Here is a 15,463-nt window from a genome sequence, read left to right as displayed (position 1 = left end):
CATATACATATATATGCATATATATATATACATATATATATATATATATATACATATACATATATATATATATACATATATATATACATATATATATATACATATATACACATATATATATATACATATACATATATATATACACACACACATATATATATACATACACACACACATACATATATATATATATATTTATATTTATATATGTATGTATATATGTATGTATGTATATGAACGAGATGCATGTGTGTGTTTGTGCAAAGTTATTGCAATGAAACTAGCATTTTAGATTTTTTTAAAACGCCGAGCAACTAAGCAATCTGGTCACTGTGTGTCTAACGTTACACCATAGAATTATTTTAAGTAGGCAATGGTATATTGGAAAACTGTTGTACATATGTTGGGGTGAGTGTGAGGAAGATTTCAATATTCAATTATACCTGTTTACATACACATGTCCCTCCCCCCGCCTCAAACACACACACACACACATATATATACATATATGTGTAGGTAGATATATGTAAGGTTGTATATGCATCAGTGTGCGTTTAATATAACCTGATGCATAATAAAATTTCCAATATCGCAATGCCTACTTGAAAGAAATTTTATGATGTAAAACTAAGCAACAGGGAAAAATTGCTTAATTCCAAGTGTTTCTCTTTGAGTCTTTTAATCTGAAATTTTACTGCTTTGCCATAAGTTTCGTAAAATATTTAATCCCTCCCCCCAGTACCGAATTTAAACCATTAAAGACGACTGAAGAAATTGTTTGACAATAACATCCTAACCGCTAAACATATATTTTCTATTCTTCCTCCTCAGACAAATATATTTGTGTTTATCTATATGTATGTATGTGTATGCATGTATACATATATATATATATATATATATATATATATATATATATATATATATATATGTATGTATATATATATATAGCAATAATAATTCTCTAAATGAGATATGGACAGTAACTGCTCCATAACATAAGGGACTAAAGCCATCTGAATATGGCTAGGGACAGGGCAGGGTGGTGGGGGTGTTACTGTTGCATTTAGCCCCAGGCGAACATCAACGTCGCCAGATAGGCTTGACACCATCACGGCGTCCTCTATCCTGCAAAGGGAGATAATTATTATTGAGAATTATTATTAGAGAATTATTATTGCTGTCGAATAGATTTTCGAAATCAGCAAATGTATTTTGCTTGAAAATCTATATATAAATATCCTGCAGAGTGAGTTGTTCGTCGAGGAAGCGTTGCCTACCACACGTTGATAATAGGCAAACACTTTGAAACCTAGGTCCGTGTGTGGTTTCCGCTTCATCGGGGAATTATCTCCCTTTGCAGGATAGAGGACGTGGAACATATATGTCGGTGGTGTAACGGTTAGCATGGTTGCCTTCCAAGCAGTCGATCCGTGTTCAACTTCCGGCCGACGCAATGGTAATTTTATCCTTTGAATCTAGTTTTTCTACTATATATTAGGTTGTCAAGCAAGTTCTGGCGGAATTTCTATAGGCGTACGAGTGGGTGTGTGGTAAGTAACTTGCTTACCAACCACATGGTTCCGAGTTCAGTCCCACTGCATGGCACCTTAGACAAATGTCTTCTACTATAGCCGACCAAAGCTTTGTGAGTGGATTTGGTAGACGGAAACTTAAAGAAGCCCGTCGTATATATGTATATATATATATGTATGTGTAGGTGTATATGTTTTTGTGTCTGTGTTTGTCCTCCCAACATCGCTTGACAACCGATGGTGGTGTGTTTACGTCCCCGTAATCTAGCGGTTCGGTAAGAGAGACCGATAGAATATGTACTAGGCTTACAAAGCATAAGTCTAAGTCCTGGGATCGATTTGCTCGACTACAGGCGGTGCTCCAGCATGGCCACAGTCCAATGTCTGATACAAGTAAAAGAGTATGCGTATAGGTATATATACGTATGTGTGTGTGTGTGTGTGTGTGTGTGTGTGTGTGTGTGTGTGTGCGTATATAATATATATTTTGATATCTTCGTCATTATTGCTGTTGCATTTATTTGTTAATTTGGTTTCATTTTCCGCCTCTATTTATGAGAGTCTACTCTCCAACCTCCCTCCCCCTCTCTCCTTTCCACAACTTACTTTTTTTTTCTTTCTGTGCGTCATTTTCGAGTTTGGTATTTCGTCATCATTGTAGTCAGAATGCAAACCAACCAGCACGCGAAGATACGCCCACATTTACAAACACACATCCACAACACAGACACTAAATTTTGAATGTATTCATGCAGTTTAAGTGTGATACAATTCCACTTTGTATACGTAAATGCTGTACAATAAGCGTAATTCTGATATCCCTATATATGATAGATAGACAGACAGACAGACAAGCAGATAGATAGATAGATAGATAGATGGATGGATGGATGGATGGATGGATGGATAGATGGATGGATAAACAGATGGATGGATGGATAGATGGATGGATAAACAGATGGATGGATAAACAGATGGATAGATAGGTGGATAGATGGATAGACAGATGGATGGATGGATAGACAGATGGATGGATAGATAGACAGATAGATAGACAGATGGATGGATGAATAGATAGATAGATAGATAGATAGACAGATGGATGGATGAATAGATAGATAGATATATAGATAGACAGATGGATAGATAGATGGATGGATGAATAGATAGATGGATGGATGAATAGATAGATAGATAGATGGATGGATGAATAGATAGATAGATAGATAGATAGATAGATAGATAGATAGATAGATAGATATAATGAAGCGATCACGAACGGATAAATGCATACACATAGTAAGAATAAGTACTCACAGATACGCGTACACAAACACACACATCGCTGATGATTTGATTCCGATTGGCACTGCAGGTCGATAAGATATATTATTGATAAGCGAAATTGTTCGTGAAATAGGGAGTCAAATTCTATTTTAGATATGATTATCGTCGTCGTCATCATTATCATCTTACGAATCAGTAGCAACGGCGGAAGTATCATGACTATATTGTATCCCCGTCGACATCGTCTTCTGTGTCACCAGCGATTTAGCTATCTTTCTTGCCGTCGCCATTACTGACGACTGTATTAAATGTTTCTCATTAGGCATTATCAGAAATTCAGACAACATAAGCAATTTCTTGTGTTATTGCGACGTCTTTGTTCGCACCAACGAGGAAAAATCAACAGAATGTCAAATTGATTGATAGTTTCATCGGTTTCAACCAACTTCGATATGAATTATAGAGTTTCGAGTTGCAAAATTTCCTCACATACGATAAATACATTAAGATATTTTTGCTGCTTTTATTACGGTGTTGTTACTCATGTAGTCGTTGCGGTAAGTGTTACTATTGTCCATAAAAAGTGAGGTAGATGATTGTTACTTTTCTTATAGTTGTTAGATTTATTTTCATATGTTTTCAATAGAGGAATAAGCAAGCATCCGATATGCATTGTCAGTAATTCTTTTGATATAAAAGATAAACGTATATATTTCTGGATTACAAACGACCGCTTCTTTTTAAACTTTACTAAATTATTAGGTTCAATATATGTACGCAATTTACCTTCATGTGATGAATATTTGTTTCATAGTTTTCAAGATATCAAACTTTTGTGCAGCTGAAATGGTTTTCTATGATTTGTGAGTATTAATCGAGCTCTCCGACTTAACGTTCGGGCTAGATAATGTGAAACAACTTATAGCGATCTCGAATCTACTTAATGCTAAAAATGCTGAAGGATAATCTACTTCTAGTTAAGTAGGGTCTCACTCTACGTTAGAGGTTTACTTCTAAACCTGCAATAATAGCAGTGAATAAACCTTGCAATTTCAAACTTATATGAAATCCTAAAGGGGGCTCTTAAAGTTGACTTCTATTTGCAATAATGGCCGCTCGCTGCTAAATTTAAGACTAATACCAGAATATTCTGGAAGATCCTTATCATTCAGCTAGGTTGCTGGCACTGCATAGAATTTCCTATATGCTAAAATTATTTTTCCGAAAATGGCGGTAACACCTTCCTATGTCCGTCCACTGATCCTGTTGGCTCTGTTTTACTGCCTTCCGGATTCTTGAAGCATCCTTTTCCTTTTTCCACATCCTGTAAAACCAAGTCTTTCTCCATCTTTCTCTCGGCCTCTAACCACCATTCCATTTTTGTTATACCAAGTCTCTGCCTTATCAGCCTGAGCGTGTAGGTGATACTACCATTGTCAGAAAAATGATTTTAGCATAATGTAAATTCCATGCAGCGCAAGAAATCTAGCTTAATAATAAGGGTCTTTCAAAATATTCTTGTGCTAAAATCCTTTTTCTAACATACAAAACAACATATGACATACAAAACAACTTGTCTTTTTCCAAGCATCATAATATTCAATCCCTAACTCATCTCCGTATTACACACAACTTCGTTTCAGCCGAACCTTAAATAATTCTACTTAATTGCGATTTGTCACACAACCTTTGCTTCATTCAATTTCCTACTTCAATTTACATGGGTTAGCAATTTGTTTTTGCATTTCCCTCTCTGCAGCTCATCGAAATTTTATATTCTGTATTCATTAATTGGCCATACATTTCTTCTAGCCATTTCACTCCAACACTTCAGATATACGAAATCAATTCCACTCAAGAAATCATAAATGCCTGTGTGGTAAAGATGTTGACCTTTTCGATAAAGCGTTAAAATCTCCTACAGTTTATAAACCGCTAAGTCAATTTCAAATTACAGAAAGAAGCTGCTTCATTTAGCAGTTGAGCAAGAAATCAGCGGGAGCGAGGAAGACCACACAGTGCGTTGTCGTGATAACTGCAAATGTACTAGATAACTACTTACAACTTTTTCTGTACTATTTTACCTACAGATGGAGGCGCGTGACTTAGTGGTTAGGGTGTAAGCATCATGATCGTAAGATTGCGGTTTCGATTCCTGGACCGGGCGACGCGTTGTCTTCTTGAGCAAAACACTTCATTTCACGTTACTCCAGTCCACTCAGTAACGCTGCGATGGACTGGCGTCCCGTCCAGCTAGGGAACACATACGCCATAGAAACCGGGAAATTGGACCCATGAGCCTTGCTAAGCTTTAAAAAGGGCGCATTTATTATATTTTTTAAAATTTTACCCACAGAAGATGACACAAGAACACGTGGTCAGCCTGGTGGCTAGTTATTGTAAGGGAGATAATCACTTACAGATCAATCATCGCGGGATTAGCAGTTTGATATTTCAATTAAAGACCAGTTCATCAAATAGTCTCACTCAGGCTGTGTTTTCTTCATATACGTTATGAACATCAATCAACTTTAATAACCTCGATAGCCTTTCGACAATACTGCTCCTTCACACTTGATGTAGGCCAGTACACAGTGCTAATAAATTAGTTTTCTTAAGTTTATACATTAATAATTATTTTCGCTCTTAACTTTTAACCTTATACTTGTATTCTTCAAATTAATCTGTATCTGACTGGAAGAGGTAAAAGATAAAAGGCTTAACTCGTACGTTGGGAAACATATTTCGGTATTTTTTTCATTCTCATAACTACATTATATCTTGTAAGTTCATGGAAAATATTCGTCGTTAAAAATTCATGAAATAATTCTCTTTTAGACATAAATATGACGTCAAAGAACCTTGTACTGGAAATTATATTCTCCACGGAACATAAGAAATGACAAACGTGTCATACTGTTTATATTGTAACTTGGGATTTCATACTATATAAACATAAACAAATATACAGAGCGCAGATGGAATGAAGGACAAATACTGTTTACATACAAATATTGTTTACATAGGCGTAGGAGTGGCTGTGTGGTAAGTAGCTTCCTTACGAACCACATGGTTCCGGGTTCAGTCCCACTACGTGGCACCTTGAGCAAGTGTCTTCTACTATAGCCTCGGGCCGACCAAAGCCTTGAGAAGGGATTTGGTAGGCGGAAACTGAAAGAAGCCCGTCGTATATATGTATATATATATATGTATGTATGTATGTATGTATGTATCGATGTATGTATCGATGTATGTATCGATGTATGAATCGATGTATGTATGTATCGATGTATCGATGTATGTATGTATGTATGTGTGTGTGTGTGTCTGTGTTTGTCCCCCCAACATCGCTTGACAACCGATGCTGGTGTGTTTACGTCCCTGCAACTTAGCGGTTCGGCAAAAGAACCCGATAGAATAAGTACTAGGCTTACAAAGAATAAGTCCTGGGATCGATTTGCTCGACTAAAGGCGGTGCTCCAGCATGGCCACAGTAAAATGACTGAGACAAGTAAAAGAGTAAAATGGCATATGTATGGACGTGATATGTATCTATGTAAATCAGACTGTGTCATAGATGTATAGTAGATGACAGATGACGGGTTCGCAATTCCAGGTTGAGCAACAATCTAATACATAAATCGCACTTGAATACGAGTTAACAAAAGCACGCATGCAAGCATTCACAATCGTACACCATGTATTAGTTCAGATTTATGCATATAAATATGCATATTTATACATAGGCGCAGGAGTGATTGTGTAGTAAGAAACTTGCTTCCCAACCACATGGTTCCGGGTTCGATCCGACTGCGTGGCACCTTGGGAGAGTCTCTTCTACGATAGCCTCGGGCCGACCAAAGCCTTGAGAGTGGATTTAGTAGGCGGAAACTGAAAGAAGCCCGTCGTACATACGTATATATATTTATATACACGCATACATGTATATATATATACACACACACACACACACACACAAACACATATATATATATATATTATATATATATATATTATATACACGCATACATGTATATATATATATACACACACACACACACACACATAATATATATATATATATATATACAAATATATATATACGCACACACACACACACACACAAACATACATATATATATATACACACACATATATATACACATATATATATATATATACATACATACATATACGTAGGTGAAGGGGTGACTGTGTGATAAGAAACTTACTTCCCAACGACATGGTTCGGGTTCGGTCCGACTGCGTGGCACCTTGGGAGAGTCTCTTGTACGATAGCCTCGGCTTGACCAAAGCCTTGTGAGTGGGTTTTGTATGTGGAAACTGAAAGAAGCCCGTTGTACTGCCTTCCGGATTCTTCAGGCATCCTGTGTGTCTGTGTTTGTCCCTGCACCATTGCTGACAACCGATGTTGGTGTGTAACGTACCCGGCAAAAAAAAGATCGATAGAATAAGTACTAGGCTTACAAAGAATACGTTCGACTAAAGGCGGGCCTGCAGCATGGCCGTAGACAAATGACTGAAACAAATACTGAAATAAAAGAATAAAAGAATACACATACACTAATATACATTATAAATATATGAATGAACGTACCTATATAAGCATTCATAATCCTATGCCATCCAACAATTCAGATCTATGCGTATAAACATACATTAACAGACAAAATACACAGACAATGCATATAGAATTTTCATATTATCTCTATATATATAAAGCTGAAGTTGTCTGTGTATGGCAGGTTTGGTAGCCTTCAACTAACACTATCTCCTCCGAGACCCTGCGGCGCAAGTTGACCAAAATTGAGAGTATGATAGAAGAAGGCTTATTCTTTCTTCCGTAGAAGAAACAATTCAAATCGGACCATGTTAACACCAAAAATAATTTACATGAAAAACGTACTCTTTATCTATGAAAATCCCTATTTTTTACGATTTTTTTACTGCTGTGTCGCCATTTTTCGGTGTATTTCAACCAGACAAATGTTCACTTAAAGAGAATAACAAACTACATAATGCAAAATTTTTACTTTTCAAAAATTCCAATTCTAAAGGGTCGAAACAAACCCGAGCAACGCCGGGCGATACTGCTAGTAATATATAAACAGGGAGTTATTTTCTCACATATATATTGCTTCTTAGGAAACATTTACGTATACAGTCATATCTACACATTTGGAGGCGCAATAGCCCAGTAGTTAGGGCAGCGGACTCGCGGTCATACGATCGCGGTTTCGATTCCCAGACCGGGCGTTGTGAGTGTTTATTGAGCGAAAACACCTAAAAGCTCCACGAGGCTCTGATAGGGGATGGTGGTGATCCCTGCTGTACTCTTTCACCACAACTTTCTCTCACTCTTACTTCCTGTTTCTGTTGTACCTGTATTTCAAAGGGCCGGCCTTGTCACTCTCTGTGTCACGCTGGATATCCCCGAGAACTACGTTAAGGGTGCACGTGTCTGTGGAGTGCTCAGCCACTTACACGTTAATTTCACGAGCAGGCTGTTCCGTTGATTCGGATCAACCGGAACCCTCATCGTCGTAACCGATGGAGTGCTTCCAAAAAATTCCAATCTACACATTTCCAAATTACATATATTTAGTAAGACCATTGTATGTTTCTGTTATCATCGTCATAAAAACTATCGATTTTTCTATTTATAATTAATCATTTTCTTTTTTTACTATATCGATCTGTTTACTTTGTTCAGCTACGATTTTCTTTTGTACAGTACATTATAACCGACTGAAAATAAAGAACAAAATAACGGCACACAATCATAATCGATAAACAAAAATGTCACATGTAATAAACGATATCGTATATATGAATTATCAAGTCAACCTCAATATAAGCATAGAATAATGTTTGTTTGATTGGTTTCGAATAAAACAAAGGAAATTTATTTTCTAAATTGAATCAACTGTTTATTTTCATACACGTACAACCACAAACATACCGACATACAATAGGTATACTATATATGTCCGTGTGTGTGTGTGTGTGTGTGTGTGTGGTGTGTGTGTGCGGGTGTACACTCAAAGGTGTATATGTAAATATATATATATATATATATGTATGTATGTATGTATGTATGCGTGTATATATATATATACATATATATATATATGTAAGTATGCGTGTGTATATATATATATATATACGCACGTGTATGTGTGTATTTATGTATATATATACTGTGCGTGTGTATGTATGCGTGTATGTGTGTGTGTTGTAGGTGTATGTATGTACATATTTTGTGTACGGATGTGTATAAGGGTATAGTATTGTTATTATTACTGTTGTTATAATAATTATTATTATTAGCAGCAGCAGCAGTAGTAGTAGTAGTATACAGGAGTGGCAGCGCACCTAATTCTAACCTTTGATGAACGCAGCTGGATACGTATATGTGTTTGTGTGCGTGTGTATGTGTGTGTTAAAAAATGTAATTTTATTTAAAAAACATAAGCCGTCCCCGGGAGATGTGTCACCACTCACCCTACTCAATACTCCCAACATACAAAACCTACATACAAAACCTACCAGGTACACCTCCTCACTGTCTGGCTTTTTTTTTTTTATCACCACCAATCCGTCATTACACCCTGAGTATTGTTTCAGGAAGTGAGCTGAGGAAAATAGATTCAAAATAGCAGCCAGTTCAGTAGGCAGAGTCACGTCTGAATAACTGAGAATTTTGAATATAAATGGTTATATAAGTGTTTAAATATGTATCAATACAGAAAATATTTTACGCACTCTGGATAAATTGTAACAATTTTTTTAAATAGAAGTAAGCACACTAATATAAAATTCCTCTCATCATTTATTTCACCAGCGGCGAAGAATTTTAAAAATTATTCTTCTTCTCTGAAGCCCTTTCAGCGTATAAACTTTGTCGTTGCTTTGAATTATTTTGCATTATTAGAATTTTTTATTGCGCATGCTGTTCATGCTACATGTGCATACATACATATATACATACTTACACGCATATAGGTACATATATACATACACATATAGACACATACATACGCATATACGTGTTTATTCATACATGTGTATATATATATATATATATATATATATATATATACTCTTTTACTCTTATACATGTTTCAGTCATTTGAGTGTGGCCATGCTAGGGCACCGCCTTTAGTCGAGCAAATCGACCCCAGGACTTATTCTTTGTAAGCCTAGTACTTATTCTATCGGTCACTTTCACCGAACCACTACAGTTACCACACAGCAATATATATATATATAATATATTAGATATATATATAAATAATTAAAAGGGCGGGCAACAATATATATATAAGGATATATATATATGCATATAGAGTGTATACTCATATATAAATATATATATATATATATATAAGAGTGTATACTCATATATATATATATATATATATATATATATATATATATATATATATATATATATATGTATGTATATCTACATCTGTTAGGACGATTTATACCAATACATATATATACATAAGAAGATATTTCTAAGGATAAGATGTGCTGAGGAAGGTAAGAACTTTGAGCCAAACCAGAAACCGGTCCACATATATACCTATTCCATTAAATATATAGTTTTATGCTATAATGGTATGTGAGAGATCTTATTATGTTCGTTCGCCCGTATACCGTTGTCTCAGTTATTTTCTGTGTAATTTTCAGTGTAATACTTTTGTACGTGATTGTATGCATATGTTTGTATGTGTGTTAGTGTGAGTATTTGTGTGTGTGTGTGTGTTGTGTGTGTGTGTGTGGTGTGTGTGCAGTAGTGGGGTACTGTAAATTCGAGAGAGTGATAAAGCTCTTTTGTCATAGGTGATATTTAGGGTTGAAAATTAGCATGCAGGATACGAGACTCCATAATGATGTGAATTAATGGAAATTATTCAGTTAATGGATGTAATTAAAAATGAAGTTTCAGCAATGAAAATTTTAAGCAAATTAAAACAAGATATTATTAGCAATAAATATATGCTAATCCTCAGGTTGAAGTCAACATTTTGAACAATATAAAATCAAAATTATTCTCAGTGGTAAAAGTATAAGTGAGACCTATCTTCAACCATTACCTTTTGTGTTGATACATTAAATATATTACCGAAAATTATAGAATATAAATTCAAACGTATGCACAGTGATATGCAATATTTTTTCAACCCTAGCCAGGCTCATGGGCCCGGTTTCCCGGTTTCTGTGGCGTATGTGCCTCCCCCCCCCCCCAGCTGGACGGGGCGCCAGTCCATTGTAGTGTTATTCAAGAAACAGGAAGAAAGCTCGAGAGAAAGTTGGGGCGAAAGAGTACAACAGGGGTCGCCACCACCCGCTGCCGGAGCCTCGTAGAGCTTTAGGTTCTTTCGCTTAATAAACACACACAACGCCCGGTCTGGGAATCGAAACCGCGATCCTCCGACCGCGAGTCCACTGCCCTAACCATTAAATATATTATCTAGTAAGATAGAACATAAAATCAGACGTATGCTCAGTGACATGGAATAAACAATTCAAGAACACAAATAATTTTGTAATACTACAGCTTATGAAGGTGGCCAGCTGGCAGGTTCATTAACAAGCCGGATAATATGCTTAGCGGCAATTCGTCCGTCTTTATGTTCTGAGTTTAAATTCCACCGGATTCGACTTCCGCAAAAATAAGTACCAATTAAACACTGGAGTTTAAACAATGTAATCGACCTACCTCCTCCAACCTTGCAAACCTGGTGCTAGAATTTGAAACTCGTATTACAACATATCTAAGCCATGCGAATCTCATACACATAGTGTATGTCCTCTTCCCTTGCTTGTACGAAATCCAGTGAGGACTTACTAAATCCAATCAAAGTTTATGCCAAATTCATCATTTAGTGAATGTAAGAATCATACATAAGCTGCTTTAAGTTACATGTTTAGGTAATGCAATAATTGAACGGGCAAAGGCGGCGAGCTGGCAGAAACGTTAGCACGCCGGGCGAAATGCGTAGCCGTATTTTGTCTGCCGTTACGTTCTGAGTTCAAATTCCGCCGAGGTCGACTTTGCCTTTCATCCTTTCGGGGTCGATAAATTAAGTACCAGTTACGCACTGGGGTCGATGTAATCGACTTAATACCTATGTCTGTCCTTGTTTGTCCCCTCTATGTTTAGCCCCCTGTGGGTAATAAAGAAATAGGTATTTCGTCTGCTGTTACGTTCTGAGTTCAAATTCCAGATTACCACGACCTGGTAATCTTCTTAATGTTTAGTAAGCAGATTGGAAGATTGTCGGGTTGTGCATGGTACATTAAACAAGCCCGTTCGATTATAGCACTGCTTAAACATAAAACTTAGAGTAGCATACATATAACTCCTGTATTCATTAAATGATGCTTATCCATCGCGGGATTTGTTATTTTTTTGCTGAACGAGAAAACAAGAGAAGCGCACTCAACACACACACAAAAACACATAAATACAATATGATATTCAAAGGTGGATATATATATATACACATATATATATTCATACACTCGTGCACATACTTACACGCACACACTTACATACACATATTCATATACACATACATACATACATACATACATACATACATACATACATACATACATACATACATACATACATACATATAATTTATTTACTTTCCAATCCTTTTAAGATTCTGAAGTGTCAAATCAACGTGTTATGGGCTTATACGAAATTGCATGATTTTTTTTGAAATGATTTATATCTAATTCTAGCAATTTGAATAGGAACACAGGGTTAATTAGCTGTGAAAACATTTAATTAATCTTTATCTTTGATATTCATCAATTAATATAATTAGGGAGATGAGTAGAAGGAAAGGTCTACCCGCTGAAATTAATGCAAAAGCTTCCAAGAGTAGAAATAAAATTATATTAATACCACGAATGGAAATAAAAGGATTTTTCTAACGAGCGTTAACTGAAACGTCAAAATGTTGGAACTACAATATATGGAATAATAAATGTATTTGCTCTTTCGCTTACTTCAGTCATTTTATTGCAGCCCAAGCTGGAGCACCGCCTTTAGTCGATTTAGATTTCATCTTTGTAAGCCTAGTACTTCTTTTATTGATCTATTTTGCCATACCGCTAAGTTACGGGGACGTAAACATACCAACATCGATTGCCAGGCGATGGTAGTGGTGACACACAGATATATATATATATATATATATATATATATATATTCAAAATGGCTGAAGATTAGCATCACGCTTGAAACTCGCAGTACCAGGGAATTTGAATCACACACACACACATATATATATATATATATATATGAAGAGAGAGAGAGATGTGGAATGTGCCTTTGTTTTTGCTCTAAAAGAGTAACCGCCGATGTTGGTTTGTTTACCTCCCCAAAACTAGCAGTGCAGCAAAATTGAACTATAGAATCAGTAACAGATTTACGAAATAAGTATTCGGGTCAGAATGTTTGGCTAAATCCTTCAAAATGGTGTTCCGTAGTATTGAGAGTCCAATGAGTGAAATAAGTAAAAGATAAAAAACAGATGAAAGATATTTCTCTCTTTCAATTGTTTCAGTCATTTGACTACGGCTATGCTGGAGCACCGCCTTTAATCGAGCAACTCGACCCCAGGACTTATTCTTTTGTAAGCCCAGTACTTATTCTATCGGTCTCTTTTGCCGAACCGCTAAGTGACGGGGACATAAACACACCAGCATCGGTTGTCAAGCAATGCTAGGGGGACAAACACAGACACACAAACATATATATATATATATATATATATATATATATATATATATATACCTATATACGACGGGCTTCTTTCAGTTTCCGTCTACCTAATCCACTCACAAGGCTTTGTCGGCCCGAGGCTATAGTAGAAGACACTTGCCCAAGGTGCCACGCAGTGGGACTGAACCCGGAACCATGTGGTTGGCAAACAAGCTACTTACCACACAGCCGCTCCTGTGCCACTCCTGCATAATATTCATTTCAAATTTTGGCACACAGCCAGGAATTTCGGGGATGGAGGCGTCAGTCGATTAAAGCAACCCCCAGTGTTCCAGTGATACTTATTTATTAACCCTGAAAGGATGAAGAACAAAGTCAACCTCATCGGAATTTGAACTCAGAACGTAGCAGCAGACGAAATACCTATTTCTTTACTACCCACACGGGGGCTAAACACAGAGAGGACAAACACGGACAGACAAACGGAGTAAGTCGATTATATCGACCCCAGTGTGTAACTGGTACTTAATTTATCGATGAAAGGCAAAGTCGACCTCGGCGGAATTTGAACTCAGAACGTAACGGCAGGCGAAATACGGCTAAGCATTTCGCCCTGCATGCTAACGATTCTGCCAGCTCGCCGCCTAAGATATTTGTATCTCATTAGCACAGTTTTAATTGATCGCTATATGCCGCTTTTCCACACGTACTTAATTTTCTTTAGATTCGATGACATTAATTGGCAGAGATTTTGCAACTTACGGCGTTGACAGTTTTATATTTCTAAGCAAAAACAAAAACCACGAAAGAAAAAACACAAAAAACAAAAGCAATTTCTGTCACGGATATGAAAATCTACCGAATCAAAATACTTAAAAACGTATCATGTGATTATATTTGAGACCAAATATTATATCATTTATATTTACTATAATTTTAATGAGCTTCAATAACAATATAAAACTGTCCGTTTTAAGCCGCAATGTCGTAAACACTTTTTCTCTCCTAATATATATTACGAGTAAATATATACATATATATATATACATATATATATACATAGATATATATATATATACACACATATATATATACATATATATACATCTATACATATATATATACACATATGTATACGTACATATACATACGTATATATATATATATACATACATATAATATATATATATATGATACATACATATATATATATATATACATATAATATATAATATGTACATACATATATATATATATATTATATATATAGAATATATATAATATATATATATATAATATATATATATATACATACATATATGCACACCACACACACACACACACCATATATATATATATATATATATATATATATATATATATATATACTATACATATATATATGTAAGTATTTTTCTCTCCTTGTTTTTTCTGTGTCCCTTTCTGTAGAAGAGCGTAGGCTCGAAACGTAAAAGACTTTTTCTATCCCTGAGCGTCATACTAATACATCTGTTTGTTTTCTACACCACCTGTCTTCGTCTTTTGTTTTTTTCGTAAACTCTCCCTATATATATGTACATATATACATAACAGCGTTGGATTACCTCATGTTCTATCATTAGTTTGTGTAACCTCTAGTACAATATTTTTTTTTATTTTAGAGGCTTGCAAAGTTCGCAGTATTAATCATATTGACTATAAGGTCGCGCACGCATAGTGATTCTGGAATCAGAATCTCTCCTAGTCCTGTGCATTTTGGACTGATAGCAGAGTGTTTAGAATTTTCTACGAAATTAAAATTACATATTGTTTTGCATGCTGCGTTAAAGTCTCGGTGCAATTTTGTCAGCATCAGGGTTTTAATTAC

At 35.7% G+C, this 15,463-nt stretch overlaps 1 protein-coding gene across 2 annotated transcripts in view; it reads left to right on the top strand.

The window, feature by feature from the left end:
* Nucleotides 1-15,463, top strand: part of LOC118764179 — an 89,775-nt gene that overhangs the window by 66,301 nt on the left and 8,011 nt on the right. Inside the window, exons 1-2 of one of the 2 annotated variants that reach the window (XM_036504576.1) lie at nucleotides 2,070-2,095; nucleotides 11,887-11,892. The exons of the other annotated variant lie outside the window; for it this stretch is intronic. The gene's annotated coding sequence lies outside the window, so the exon portion shown is untranslated. Of the gene's footprint in view, nucleotides 1-2,069; nucleotides 2,096-11,886; nucleotides 11,893-15,463 lie in introns of those variants that run through there. 2 annotated transcript variants of the gene reach the window in all.

This window comes from Octopus sinensis, linkage group LG7, assembly GCF_006345805.1.
Source record: "Octopus sinensis linkage group LG7, ASM634580v1, whole genome shotgun sequence".
In the NCBI taxonomy this organism is placed as follows: domain Eukaryota; kingdom Metazoa; phylum Mollusca; class Cephalopoda; order Octopoda; family Octopodidae; genus Octopus; species Octopus sinensis.
Note: the sequence above shows the minus strand (reverse complement) of the source record. Positions and strands in the feature narration are given on the sequence as shown.